Raw genomic sequence first — 15,669 nt, 5'->3', positions numbered from 1 at the left:
TCTGTGCATCACATGAAGTTTTGGTGCACATGGAAGTAGAAGAAAGAATCAGATCCCCAGGACCTGGATCTACATATGGAGAGCCCATATAACATAGAACAATAAGATAATTAAGAATGACAACATCTGAATGATTATTTCAAAATAACAGAAAGGATTGATGGTGCTATGACAAGGTAGAAATGGCAAATATATGAAGCAAGAGATATGACAACCACTCACACTTAATCACCCATGCGGGACACATGCATGTCATATTGGACCACATGATAAATACAGCCATATATTATTTAACTATAAAAACGTATAAGCAGAATTTAAAATTATACTGTATCATTAATAGAGATGAGATAAATGTGCTGAGCAGATAAAGATCGATATGCTAAAACTACACATATTACTGAGAAATCCAAATGTACCATATGTAAGTAGTCATATGTTTTGTTCTAAGGTCAAAAGATTATTTAAATATTACTCTCAACATTCAAGTGCTCTAAGGTTCTTTAAGACAATTTTAAAAATATGTCTTGTTTAAATTTATTGACTTATTTAATGATTGTGTTTATATATGTATAGGTGCATGTATGTCATGGGGCATGTGTGGAGGTCTGAAGACAATTTGTGGGAGTTGGTCCTCTCCTTCCACCTCTAAGTTTTAGGAATCGAGCTTGGTGGTAAGTGCCTTCACCTGCTGCCTTAGTTTCTTTTCTATTGATGTGATAAGGAACTGGCACCAATGAAACTCACAAAAGAAACTGAAAAACCCTCATTTTCAAGGGCAGTGGGAGAAATCCCCCAGTCTCAATAATTCAGGCCAACAGATGCAATCAGCAAGAGGTGTCTTTATTACACAGGTGTCTGAGGGTGCAACAGTAGCTTACGGCAACTGCCCACCCCGGGCAAATTCAAACAGCCATATTTATAGGGAAAAATGATTACATAAGAGGGTAGTATAGTACAAGCATTTCATTGGCTCTCAAATTGGTGGACTTAGCTCATCCTGGGAATGGCCCCTTGTCTATTCTCAAATTTCCCTGAAAAACCATAAAGACAGATAAAACACCCCGTAGCAAGTTGGCAATTTAGATAGGATGTCTTGGGGGGTAGAGTATCCCTCTCCTTAGCCTAGTCAGTGAGTCTGCAACCCATAGATATCCAGTTTTAGCATCAGCTGAGCCTGGGGGCCCAGCTAAATTTTCAGCAGAATTTAACATAGTATGTGGGCACGGGGGTCTTTTAAGTATGGGGGTCTTTCATTACCCCCCTTGCGTCTTATCATGGATAGAATCTTATATCCATTCGTCTTGCTCTGGGGTCTGGCTGGCCTCAGGGTCGATTTGCCTAAGCGCATGGTATTGCTGAGTGAGGATCATTGTCTGGATAACCGTTAGCCTGTCCTTAACGAATTGGACTTGCCTGTTAAGGATACAAGGCCCAAAGGTCAGTATGAGCATCAAAATAATTATAGGACCCGTGATTGTGGAGATAAGGGTTGTAAACCAGGGAGATCGATTAAACCAGCTTTTAAACCAATTTTGTTGTGATTCAGATTCCTTTTGACATTTGGCTAATCTATCTTTGAGTTTGTCCAGGGTTTCAGTTACTATTCCTGTCTGATCAGCATAAAAGCAACATTTTTACTTAAGTGTGGGGCATAACCCCCGTTTTTAAGAAATAGCAGATCCAGTCCCCTCCTGTTTTGTAGGACCATTTTAGACAGGGAGGAAAGAGAGTTTTCTAACAGGGAGAGGAGTTTTCGAGGGCCTGCAAATCTGCACTAGATATACTGAAGGTAGGTCAGCTTGTTTCCTTGTATCAGTGCAGCAGCCCCTATTTCTATTTCTGCAGTAACCCCGCCTACCTCCAGTAGCATAGCCAAAGTCAAGGTAATGGGTTTTCTGTTGGAGTGAGAGCTGCTTTAAAAATAGTCCAGGACAGTCTCAGGGGCATGATAGGTAATGTGGGGCAATATCTGTGCCAATATACAATAGTCTGCAATTTGGTCAAAAACCTGGATTGGCACACATGGAGTTAGGCCCAAGTTACAAGCCCATCATGTCCCAGGGGGAGGAAGCAGGTAATAGTTTTCCTTGGGGAGTGTCAATGTGTGGTTACAAAAAGGCTGATAGGTTTGGGGCACAGTTCTTCAGCATGTTTTTCTTTTTATTTGAGGGAGGGTTAACTTGTATATGTTCTGATGCTTGCAGACTCTGCGATGCTGCTAGCATAAGTTATATTTCATAATAAGGGGGGCTAGGGGCCATGCAGAGCCAGCAGGCTTGTGCTAACTCTGGCTGAGTGGAGTTAATGGCCGAGTATGCTCCCTCTATCAGATTGTAATCTCTCCCCAATATTAGGAGGCGAGGTGGTTACTTTATCCAGCTTTGATAATCCTGCTTTTTTTGGAGGGTAAAAGAAATATTAAGGGGAAGACAGTATCCCGTGGTGCAGGACCATTTACCTGTTCCATGCCTGTAGTCCTCTGTTTTTAGTATTTTTTAAGGGGGGGGGGTGCTTTTTTTAACCATGGTGGACTATAATCTTATCCCAGGAGAAGGATGGTTTTCAATATGCATCACCTGTGGTTTCGCATCCCCAGGTAATGTAAAAATATTTCCCAAGGCCTCCACATCGGTGGGCAGTAGCCTGATTTCTTCCATCCTGGGGGCAGACATAAAAATCAAGTGGAGTAAGAAGACACTGCCTAATAAGATTGGAACAGCCTTCTACCAAATTGCCTCCTGAGGTTGATTCCATATTAAGTGTTAGCTGATCATGTTTAAAAGCAGCTGTGTCTCAAGTCCCAAGTGCTGCAGCCAGCTGGCAAAAATCAGGGCTAAGATTAGGCCACCAGGCACCAGGAGGGTAAAGGCCAGTGGCAGACCAGACCATATCCTCCAATTGGGAGAACACCTGCCAAGTAAGTTGTTTGGGTATGTGAGGGCTCCCCGAGACCCTGGCATCTAGGACAAGGAGGGCCAGGGTCATGATTAATATTAGGCCCTGACAAGTCTTATCTTTAATGGGTTTTGAGTGCGCTGGAGCCTCCATAATGACCCCAGGTTCTGATTGTCGGTGAGGTGTCCTGGCTGGACCGCTTTGACATGTGATGCATGGATTCAGGCAGCAATTCCGTCAACCTTTAGCGCCATGGGGGTGGTCAGGAGCATGGTTTAGGGTCCTTTCCAGCGGAGTTTAAGATTCTTAGTCTGATGTCTCCAGACCCAAATGGAGTCACTGATCTGGAAGGGGTGTGGCATCAGGGGTGTACCCAGTCCCTCCTGGCAAGTAGCTGTCAATGGTTTCCAGACCTCTTGTTGCACCAACCGCAATCCTTGCAGATGGGCCTGCATGAAGGGGAGGTGGCAAAGTCAGAGATATCAGCATCAAAGAAAGCAATGGATGGAGGAGGACCTCCATAGAGGATCTCAAAAGGGGTTAATCCATGTGGTCCCAGGGTGTTTTGAACCCAGAACAGAACAGAGGGAGGGAGGTCTGTCCAGTCATTTTTTTATTTGCCTGTCTCCAGGGCCAATTATATCAATTTGTGAAAATTTTTCTTTAGAATTTTTTATCCTATCTATCTGACCTGAGTTTTGGGGTATGTAAGTACAATTTCCAATTGATCCCCAATGACTTACCTGGGCAACAAAGGCAGATCTATTATCAGACATGATTACCTTGGGCATACCAAACCTGGGGAGGATTTCTATGATCTTCTTAGCCATTACATTGGTTATCTCAGTCCTGGTCAATGTATAATGGCTATCTTTATCCTCTGCCATGTAGAGCTTGTATCAAAGTCATAAGTTCAGCTTTCTGGGAGGGCTGACATCCCTTCAGGGAGGCTATTGACCTAGATCATTTGCTCTTTGTCCGCCATTGCTGCCCTTGCCTTCCACTTACCTTCAGTTTTGTATACCTGCTTGGCTAGGACCCCAGCCTTGTGCCCCAGGCAAGCTTCGCCATCATTTCCGACTCTGCCTGGCACAGCTCAGCCTGTTGTTCTGCCAGCTGTCCTTTCTGCAGATGCTGGTAGGGTCTGTAGTCCATTGATGTGAGCATGGCACAGGAGCAGCAGCCCGGTGCAGGAGGGCACCTGTGTTAGCATTGTGAGCGCTCTATCACAGTCTGACATGGGTCAGGGGAGCAAGATTGCAGGGTGAGCAGCCAGGGCTCATGTGGGCTTTAGGGTAAGCACAGCACCAAGGCAGTTGCTAGGAGGCAAGGATTTCTCCAGAGGTGATGGCAGGGGGAGGTGGTCTTCCTCGGTGAGGAGGGCATGGCGGAGGCAGATAAGCAGCCTCCATCTCCTGCAGAACTGAGAACAACAGGGAAGGCGAAAGTCCCTCGTTTGGTCAGCAAAAGGCTTTGATCATACATTCAGAGGTGACCAGGGAGGAACGAGTCATTTATTTGTCCTTTTTTCAAATTTATAGTTTGTAAGGTGTCCAATTTGTTTAATGGCTGTTTTAACCATTTTTAAAGAGTGCTCAGTTCTTGTGTCCCTTAGAAAATCTATAGAGGTATCTAATGTCCTTTTTCTTGTCATAAGCACATTGGCCTTTGTCCAAGGGGGTGTCTCTGTCCATCTTCATTTGTCTTTGATCTTCTGTTGCCCAGGCTCCTTATCTGTCTGAGTCCTGCCTTTCTCTTTCTTTTGCTTCCCATCTCTCTCTCTCTCTCTCTCTCTCTCTCTCTCTCTCTCTCTCTCTCTCTCTTTCTCTCTCTTTTTAAACATTTTTTATCTCCCAAATTTTGCAAGCTATCATCTTGCAGCCTGTCTACCTGCTGTAACTTTTCTCTTTATATCTGATGTTGACTGACCTATGAAGGCCATGGCTACCACTACCTGTTGACCTTCAGAGGTTGGGTAAAAATGCCTGTAAACCTCCATTAAACATTTAAGGAACACAGATTCTAACTGGCCCCTGGAGAACCTCTCTTTCCTTGGCAGAATTAGTAGGGTGCCTTGCCCCTGAGATTTGCCATGAGCCCGGCATTTTGACTGTCACTTTCTCCCTTTAAGGATTAATTAGACATCATCATGTAGAAGAATGAAGATAGATCCATATTTATCTCTTATGCACAAAACTAAAATCCAAACAAATCAAAAGACCTTAACATAAAACCAACAACATTGAACCTCATAAAAAAGTTTTAAATACATTTTTAAACATAGCCTCAGTGGCATGGACACTTAGAGATAAACAATCAATGGATAAGATCTCTAGAACTGGGAAACTTTTTTGTATAACAAAGGATATAATTAACAGAACATAATACCAGCCTGTAGAATAGGAAGGTATCTTTATCAATTAGTTTAAAACCATATAAAGAACTTAAAATTTAATCATCATAAAAACAGATATAATAAAATTATGTTATGGACCAAAACTGTAAACCCTCAACAAATGAACTTAAAATGACTGAAAAATATTTAAAATTTGCTTAAATATAACATCCTTAATCATAAGAAAATGTAAATTAAACAATTTTAAATTTTTATCTTATACCTGTAGAAATGACCAAATTAAAAATATTATTTGAGGAGCTGGAGAGATGGCTCAGTGGTTAAGAGCATTACCTGCCCTTCCAAAGGTCCTGAGTTCAATTCCCAGCAACCACATGGTGGCTCACAACCATCTGTAATGAAGTCTGGTTCTCTCTTCTGGACTGCAGACATACAGACAGAATAAATAAATAAATATTAAAAAAATATTATTTGATAATTTATGCTTAAGGGAATGTGGGAAAAAAATCCTCCTTTGCTGATAAAAATGCAAACTGATACAGCTACTTTGAACATTAGTATGGTGGATTTTCAGAATTACGTAACATATTATCTTAAACTTAGCAATATCCCTTTTGGGCCTATTTTACATAGCAGAATTATTTTATCATAGAGAGAACCTAAAACAACCCCAAATTTATTTTTTATATCAATAATAAATGAAAATCATGTTTTTAAATATCCATAAACATTATAAAGAATTAAAAGAGCCATCTTAATCTAAGCACATTTTTTTCTTTTTTTCTTTTTTTTTTTGGTTTTTCGAGACAGGGTTTCTCTGTAGCTTTGGTGCCTGTCCTGGAACTAGCTCTGTAGACCAGGCTGGCCTCGCATTCCCAGAGATCCGCCCACCTCTGCCTCCCAAGTGCTGGGATTAAAGGCGTGTGCCACCACCGCCCGGCAGCACATTTTTTTCATACCACAAGAGGGTGCAGGACCTCAGGACAGACACCGAAAGCCACCCTGTCTCCACTGAGAATCAAACCCGAGACCTCTCACATTACAGGAAGAGCTCTTAACCGCTGAGCCATCTCTCCGCCCAGTAGCAGCAAGAGCTAGCTGTGAGTAGAGGTAGGAAGGATTGTTGGCAGCTGAGCTTAGGAGCAGAGGCTCCTCGCTCAGCTGTTGAGACCGTCCCCAGAGCATGGTGCCCGGGACTGAGCGCAGAGGTTCCTCGCCTGGGCAACATAGCTGGAGCTTGTGACGAATTTTCCCCGGGCCTGCTTTTTCGCCCATGGTGAGGGCGGCTGCAGGGAGAGTCCCTACAGTGGGGATCACAGCTGCCCCCTAATCTGACAGTGGCCAGGCTGCCTTGCCACACATTGCTCTGGCCGGCTCCGCTCCCTCCCCCAGAGACCTGCCCTCTCCAGTAACCGCAACTGCAAGCAGGACGGTTCAGCAGTGCGGTTCAGCAGCTCAGCCCCAGGAAGGTACAGCCTAGAGAGGCAGGGAAGGGGGCAAACTGCCAGCGTTTCTTTCAGATTTTCACAGCTGGGTCTGCGGCTTTTTTTAGAGTTAGGGTCACAGAAGTGGTTACATATTGCCCCATGGTATCAGATTTAAACTCAAGTGCAAAAGACATAACATAAATTAAAAACATGAAACATAAAACAAAGCTAACAAAGACAGCACAGACAGCAGGCCATAAGCTGTGCAGCAACAGACCGGCCTAAAGCTGAGTTCAGACGGAGGCGCAGAGGCGAAGTGTCTCCGATCCTCCAACCTGATCACCCTCAGATACAAATTGGACCCCAAAAATTAGGGCCCCCAGAATCCCTGGCACGTCTGCCAGGTGGCTAGTGAGGAGTACGGAACTCGTCAGCTCCCTCCTTCACTTAGCCTACGGAGCATTTGTATGCACAAACGACTTCAAATGGACAGACTGGCAGACAGAAACATACAACCACACAATGAAACACACAACGGCCATCCAGCTTACCTCCTGATGATTATCTGAATTATTGAGGGGGGCTCCCCCCAAAAATCCATCTCCCTGGGACCTCCAAGATGAAAAACCCTCATTTTCAAGAGCAGTGGGAGAAATCCCCCAGTCTCAATAATTCAGGCCAACAGATGCAATCAGCAAGAGGTGTCTTTATTACACAGGCGTCTGAGGGTGCAACAGTAGCTTACGGCAACTGCCCACCCCGGGCAAATTCAAACAGCCACATTTATAGGGAAAAATGATTACATAAGAGGGTAGTATAGTACAATCATTTCATTGGCTCTCAAATTGTTGTGCTTAGCTCATTCCGGGAATGGCCCCATGTCTATTCTCAAATTTCCCCGAAAAACCATAAAGACAGACAAAACACCCTGTAGCAAGTTGGCAATTTAGATAGGATGTCTTGGGGGGGTGGAGTGTCCCTCTCCTTAGCCTAGTCAGTGAGTCTGCAACCCATAGATATCCAGTTTTAGCATCGGCTGAGCCTGGGGGCCCAGCTAAATTTTCAGCAGAATTTAACATAGTATTTAAGTATGGGGTCTTTTAAGTATGGGGAGTCTTTCAAAACCATTTAATTCTGGGCTCATGATTCCATGACCATCATGGTGGTGAGCATGGCAGCAGGCATGTGGAGGAGCAGTAATTGAAAGCTTGTATCAACTTGGTTCACAAGCAGGAGTCAGAGAGAAGTAACTGAGAATGACTTGGGTTTTTGAAACCTTAAAGCCTACTCCCAGTGACACACCTCCCTCAAGGTCACACCTTCCCCAACAGTCTCACAAGGACAGACTAAACATTGAAATGTATGGGCCTAAATGCATCATTCTCAGACCACTGCACTTGCAGGCCCGAAGACTCCAGAGTGAAAATATGTTTATACAGTTCCCGTGGAGGCCTGGGAATATAGTTTATTGGGAGAGCACTTATCTAACATTTTTTTAAAGATTTATTTATTTATTTATTTATTTATTATGTATACAGTGTTCTGTCTTCATGTATACCTGCAGGCCAAAAGAGGGCACCAGATTGCATTACAGATGGTTGTGAGCCCCATGCCATTGCTGGGTATTGAACTCAGGACATCTGGAATGCAGTCAGTGCCCTCAACCTCTGAGCCCTTATCTAACATTTACAAAGCCTAGGTTTAGTACCAAGCACTGCAAAACAAAGTCAGAGAAAGGTAAAGCCAGTCAAACATCTACTCCCCTGTTATAGCTGAGCTTTGAAAAGCCCTGGTTTGTCATCCACCTCCACACATTTACTCTCTGACTCACCTAGAGTCTCAGAAGTCAGATCTATTCCAGAAATGCTTGACAAGAATAAACCAGTCATTGGAAAGAAGCACATCCACAAAACCCTCTGAAATTTGCCTGGCAAAAGGGGAGAGCAGAGAGCTTTGGTTTCTGCTCTTGTGTCCCCTCTCCCAAACCAAATCTGCAAAGGCACACTGCTCACCAAGTCACATGGCCTCTGTTGTTGGCTCAATCCACAGCCCCAGCAGGGGCTCTGCCACTTCCTCAACCCCACTGAGAGGAAATTTATTTTCCTGTTATCAAGAACAATTCCTTCCCTCCCATAAGAAGGTTTTCTCAATTCTGCCTTTTCCAGGGCTGGATTAATCTGTATCATCAGCTTTGTATAGCTGAGCTGGGATACCTGCAGTGCATCAAGAAGGAGAAGAGGTCAGTACATGAGGAAGGGTGCAGGACTGCATATGGTGCAATACTTCATTAACTCTAAGTGCTAGAACTCACAGCAACAGAGAACTTCACAGACTTCTTTTTCTTTTTTCTTTTTCTTTTTTTTTTTTTGGTTTTTCGAGACAGGGTTTCTCTGTAGCTTTGGAGCCTGTCCTGGAACTCCCTTTGTAGACCAGGCTGGCCTCGAACTCACAGAGATCCACCTGCCTCTGCCTCCCAAGGCCTGCACCAACACCACCCGGCACAGACTTCTTATAGAAGCTTACTAGTTTCAAGAGAACCCATTCTGTTTAAGACAAGATTTAAAAGAAATTTTCCTGACAGAGGGAGTTCTCCCTCTTCCTCTCTATACCTGAGAAGCAGTTCTTGACAGAGGGAGTCCGCCCTCTTCCTCTCTGTTACTGAGAAGCAGTTCCTGAGAGAGGGAGTCCTCCCTCTTCCTCTCTGTACCTGAGAAGCAGTTCCTGACAGAGGGAGTTCTCCCTCTTCCTCTCTGTACCCGAGAAGCAGTTCTTGACATTGTGCTCCCCAGGAAGCATTTATTTATCTATTTATTTATCTGTTCAGCCCAACTCCTATTGATTTGCACACAGACTCCTTGTGCATTTTGCCTCCTCCTGGTGTTCTCCAGCAATACTGCTACTCCTCTAAGCAACACTATCACCTGTTTATTTTCACAGGGAGCAGCATACCCTTCACAAAGTCACTTAAGGTTGATATAACCAGTCTGGAGGAGGTAGTCACACCTCCAAATCCCTGATTATCTAAATTGCTCATTTACAACCAGGAGCAGCTGTTTTTCATTTGATGTTATTTGTTTCACAAGATTTAGACAATAGGCAAAATTATTTTTATCTCTAGACCAATGTGATATATCTCTAGTTCTTCTAGTCTCAGGTCTCTGGAAAACCTGACTAAAGCAGTAGGGTTTACAAAGAATAGTCACAAACTAAGTAGGAAAAACTTCAACCACCAGGGTTATTTAGGCATGAAGTAATGACATCAAAGGGATGAAATATCTACTGAGCTAGTGTTCAATATTGCTAGATCATTTAGTATTTTCTCTTTCATGAAACTGGTGTTTTTTAAAAGGACCACAGAGTCTATTCTGCATGTATCCAATTTTGAATTTACCAACTTTTTAAAAATCCAAATACTGATCAACCCAGTAAAGCTCCCCTCTGGACACCAGACACCGCCTGTTAACAAATCACAAGCATACATGAGCACAAGGAACAACATTGTTTCTCAAGAAACATACAAGGGAGCAACTACCTGGTGGCCTTGGAAACAATAATCTCTTTGATCAGAGGCAAACCCAGGGTGATGTCCATGGATGCTTGCTTAGGGGAAAGTCTCTGATATCATCTGGGTGTCTGGCCAGCCCATGGTTTGTATTCAGAGTGCATCCACTTTAGAGCCTGGCTCCATCTGTGCTCCAGGAGAAAAGGCACAGAAGGGGATATGATGCACCAAAGAAAAGGCCAGCAAAGGTGCTGGGGAACAGACTTCTGGTTATTGCCTCTTAAAATAAAATATACATATTCTGTCTGTCTAGGATGGAAACAGCAGTGGGCTAGGCAGTGCTTATGCTAGAGGAAGAGATTGGCAGTATCTAATAAGTGTCACTAGGCAGGTGAGATAGACAAAAGACATACAGGCTCACACTGAGAGTCCTGGCTGGAAGTTTCAGATGCCCTTTGGCTTTGTGACTAAATTCTGTATGGTCAGTCTGTGAGGAGCCAGTGACAACATAATTCCTGTAGCCTCGAATAGAATTGTGTCTTCCCAAATCAAATAAATTAAGAAAAAATCTCTCACAACTGTACCCAGTCTTTTGTGTTTTAGTTAATTCCTTTGCAGTCAGGTTGACAACCAAGGACAGTCACTAGAGGGCGCGTTAGTAATAAAAATGAGCAATGTCGGCAGTACTTTTGAGCTCAAAGACTTGATTTCCCTGGTATCCCACCCAAGTATTTGAAATATTTTTTTTAGCCATACCTTGCTGTCCTTGAGGAGATCAAGTAACTCCAATGTGGCCTCAACTTCTGATCTCTACAAGATCCTATTGCAAATCAGGCTCCACTTTACTGAATTTGGACTTTAGCATCAGAAAGACACAGTCCAACTAGTGATCATGGAGTCTGGGTTGAGGGAGGGCACAGGAGCACACTTAGGATAGCAAAGTTCTTAGTTCTGGAGTATTTGCAATCCATGCTGGTCATGGGTAAAATTTTGATCTGTAGGCACTGTCAGGAGAAACTGAAAGACCACAAGGGCAAAAGAGAAGGGCCTGTCTTGTTCTGTGAGGAGGCCATGACTGGGGGACCCTGGCTGAATGATGAGCCAGGCAGGGGCTTTCTAGCACAGGTGGGTTGGGGACTTCGAAGACAAAAAGTGCTGGTAGGTTGGACATGGGTGGGCCACATCTGAGAGAGGATCATCGGCTGTGAGCGCCAGAGTAGGCGACCTTCCCCAACTAAGGTGAAGCAGCAATATCATAGTGAGATTGTTGTCAAAAGGAAGAGGCAGAGAAGGGACTGCAATGGGAATGAAAGAGCACATGCACATGCACAGACACACACAACCTTAACTGTAGGCAGATGGAAAAAGATGGGTACCTTGGGGGACTGGGACTGTGGAGGAAATAATGCAGTTTATGAGAGGCATGGTGATCAGGCAACCTCTGAGAATGGAGTATCACACAGCTAACCCTGCAAGAAAAGTGACAGTTTGTTCCCAAATGGGGACCAAGTATCCAGAAACCCATGTTAGTGGTGATACAAGAGCTAGAGAGACAATGGCCATACTGTGCCCCCGGGCTGCTTCAGCTGGCGTTCTTTCCATGGTCACTCATGGGCAATCCCTTCTACCACCCAGCAACCATCACAAGAAACCAAGCTCTTCCCACCTCTCTCCTGACTCCTGCAGATGCCCCAGAGGTACACTGAGACCAGTAGGAACTTTAGCCAGACTTCATACACAGCATCTATTTTTGCCTTCAGTCCATTCCATGTGGCCAATTCTACATAAAACGGTCATCATCTTTGGTCACCACACTCATTTTGATGCAAGCTGGAAACACTACAGCATCATATAGTGCAAAGGGTGGTCCTAGGATCAAAGAAGGACCCCGCATCAGGACAGTTAGACAGACAAATTTGGATTAAGAACTATTGAAGACGATGAGGTTCTAGGAAAACACTGTCTTTTTCATCTCCCGGGGAGCTGAGGAAGCCTGGGCCTTGCATGTGTTAAGATCCAGAGCACAAACCCAGCATCCTAGCCATACTTCCTGCCTGGTTCTAGAAATCCTAGGTCCATCTCCAAAGCCAAAACATGCCTGAGTCCTTTTTGGGAAAATAGGAATGAACAAGGACCCTGTCCTGGTAGTTGACTGGAAAAGTCAGTTGAGACAAACAAAAGCAGGGGCCACAGCAAGTGTCCCAAAGAGCAGAGCTATGGGGTCTCTGCTCTTGTCATCATGTGTTAATCCTTGACATGGCTTTCCATGTTTGGCTGGAGTCAGCCGCTTCTTCACAGGAAATATAATAGACTCCCCTCATTCCAAACCTTTATCCCTATGTCCCCAATTCTGCCCCAGTTATAATGCATGCCACCTGTCACTATCAGGACATGCCTGATGGAAGTGTCATTCTTTCCTTGTAAAGGGACAGTAGTTGTTGTACCTCTGAGGCATAAGGAGATCTCAGCTGGCTCATCTCTGCTCTCAGGAGGCAGCCAAGAAATAGGCACAAGCAGGTCTTTCTGGGTTGGACTTTGGACCCACCCAGCACATGCTATGTTCATGGTCTCTTGTCAGGAGGGGAGTTAAACCAGGAGTCCTGAGTCCCCACCTGACCCACACAGTCACCAGCTGGACTTGAAAGAGGGTTTTGCCCAACTAGGAGGTCCAAGCCAGACTTTGCACTTGTTGGAGAAGCATACTGGATACCTGTCTGGGGGTGTGGTCCATGGTGGAACACTTACCCAGCATGTATGCTTAATGCTCTGAGTTCCACCACCAGAATTACAGGGCAGGAGACAGAAAAGTCTGTGCTGTGTTTAACCAGTGGAGGAATGAGGAGGTGACTCTCCAGAGGCTGCACCCCATCATCTCCTGGGCTTCTGGAGCTCTTTCCTCTTCTTTTCCCCTCTTTGGGCCTTCTTAGGAGCAGTTCTTCTGTGGCTTTCCAGGCCCAGCTTTTGAAAGTTTCACACCAAATATAGAAGTGCCACCAGATTTTGCCCTATTCTCTGAGTCCCCAGCAGGCCTATCGTACACCCCAGGACTCGGACGTGTGTAGGTGCACCTTTTCCTGGTACAGGAGCCATAGAGCTGTGAGGAGCGGGGAGCTTTAGTAGCCATACCTCCTTCCCAGCTTAGGACTCAAGCATTTAGCTTGCTCTGAAGCCTGCCGGGTATTAGATGGACTTTTTGAAGCCACGCCCACTCACACCACCCCTTAGCTGGAGATACTAAGTAGGACCTCTGGACTTGTCTTGTGTTCTGTTTGTGAAGAACACCCTCCTCCAGTCTCTATTCTAAGTGGTACTCCCGTCCTTCTGGCAGGTGGGGCCCTTTAAAATTTGCCTTTGAATGGATGCGGAACAGGGCCCTTGAAGGTGTGGGACTGGAGATCAGATCTGCATTCCTCATAAGAAGATGCAGTCCTCATGGTGAATAGGTTCTAGTGGGACAGGGACACAGATACAAGTTGCACTGGGAAACCAGATAAGCCTCCCAGTGTGGTGTTGGGAAACAAACTGATCCCCTGGAAGAGCAGCAAGTGCTCTTCAGACCCAATTTCTTTCTTTTTTCTTTTCTTTCTTTCTTTTTTTTTTTACTTTGTTTTGTTTGCAAAACAGGAATTCTGTGCAGTTCTGGGTGTCTGGGAACTTGCTCTGTAGACAAAACTGGCCTCAAACTCACTGACCTGTCTCCCACATGATAGGTTTAATGGTGTGCGCCAGCAACTGCCCTGCTTCTTGTTTTTCTTAATAACACTTTGTGTGTGTGGAGAGTGTAGGAGCATGTAGGGGTTAAGGACAACTTGAGGGAGTTGTTTCTCTCCTTGCACCGAAAGGGTCACAAGATTTGTATTCAGGCCGTCATTGTTGACAGTGACCGCTGGACCTGGTGGGGTTTTGTGGTGTTGGGGTTTAGTCTTGGGGATGGAGCCCAGGTCCTCACATATGCTAGGCAATCATCCAACTGCTTAGCTACATCCCCAGCAGATGTGTTGTTTACTGTGATGGCAGGGATGAAACTTGGGCACTCACAATGCCAAGTGAGCACCCTGCCACTGAGTGGCCCCAGCCTGGCAGTCTTGTCTGTAACCTCTGACAGGCTTGCTTAACTGCCTAGTTTTATTAACATAGCCATGTGCTGAGGGTGACAGTGTCTTCATGGAGATCCCTACTGTCTGACATAGTCCAAGATGTTTGGCCTTAAACTTTGGTGCCCCTGCTGTTGAAGTAGCCAGGATCTCACATGCCTGTCTTTTATAGAACCTATTTTCTAGCCAGAATGGTAGCACACATGTCATCCTAGCATTTGGGGAACAGGAGAATCTCATGGAGAGTGTGAGGCCAGCCTGCACGACTCAGCCAGGTGCAACCACAAATAAATCATACAGATTTCCCCACTCCTGAGATGGAAGCCACAAGGCACACCAAAAACCCAGTGAGACCCAGGCTGCTCCAATGGGGCAGCTGTGACTGAAGAGGAAAGGCTAGGAAGGCAGCAGCTGCTGATAGTTTGTAGTGAGAGACAGGGCCCAGGAATGCTCAGAGGCACTGAGGCCTAGGGGCAGAAAGACCCAGCAGCAGGCCAGCCTGTCTCAGCCTGGAGTGACCATTTAAGGAGTAAAAAGCCTTGAGTCTTGGGCCCAAGCTGTTGGTGGCCCCATGACTTGTGCTGCTGTGGACTGCTGTGTTCAGGAGAAGGGCCATATTGGGGTTCTGCTGTAATCAGAGGGTGCAGCAGAGCATCTGAATGGCAGACAAGGAGCAAAGGAGAACAGACAAAGGTTGCAGAGATCTTTTAGTGCTTATATGAAGAAGAGCTGGGAAGTGAGATACAGGTGAAGGGGAGCAACAGGCCATGTCTGTAGAGCTGGGGAAGTCCAAGGAAAGAGTTCCCAGAGCCCGGGGACCATCCAGGGGTTATGCATAATGGGGCCGGAGGGTCTCCCAGAGGAGGGGGTTCTGTTCTTCCCAGGACAGTCTCCATCAGAGGCTGAAGTGCTGGGCCTAGGAGGTGAGGAAAAGGGGGCAAGGGAGGGACTGTAGAGTGTGGGAAAAGAGGGGCCATGGGTGAGGCTGTGATGTAGTTAGGTCTTGCTGGTCTATGCTGCGACAGGTTAGACAGTTACAGGAATGAATCCTTTTTCTTCTGCTGATTTAAAAAATAAGAAGGCAGGGAAAGCAAGATCTCAGCAGTCAGCCAGCCAAGCTTTACTATGGATATACTGGCTGGTTTTATGTCAACTTGACAGAAACTATAATCATCACAGTGGAAGCAAGCCAGTATGCAGCACCCTTCTATGGCCTCTGCATCAGCTCCTGCTTCCAGGTTCCTGCACTGTTTGAGTTTCTGTCCTGACTTCCTACAATGATGAATAGCACTATAGATGTGTAGGCCAAATAAACCATTTCCTTCTCAACTTGCTAATTTTTTTTGGTTATGGTGTTTCATAGCAGCAATAATAATCTTGACTAAGACAAAG

Source organism: Chionomys nivalis, chromosome 25 (assembly GCF_950005125.1).
Source record: "Chionomys nivalis chromosome 25, mChiNiv1.1, whole genome shotgun sequence".
Lineage (NCBI taxonomy): Eukaryota > Metazoa > Chordata > Mammalia > Rodentia > Cricetidae > Chionomys > Chionomys nivalis.
Note: the sequence above shows the minus strand (reverse complement) of the source record.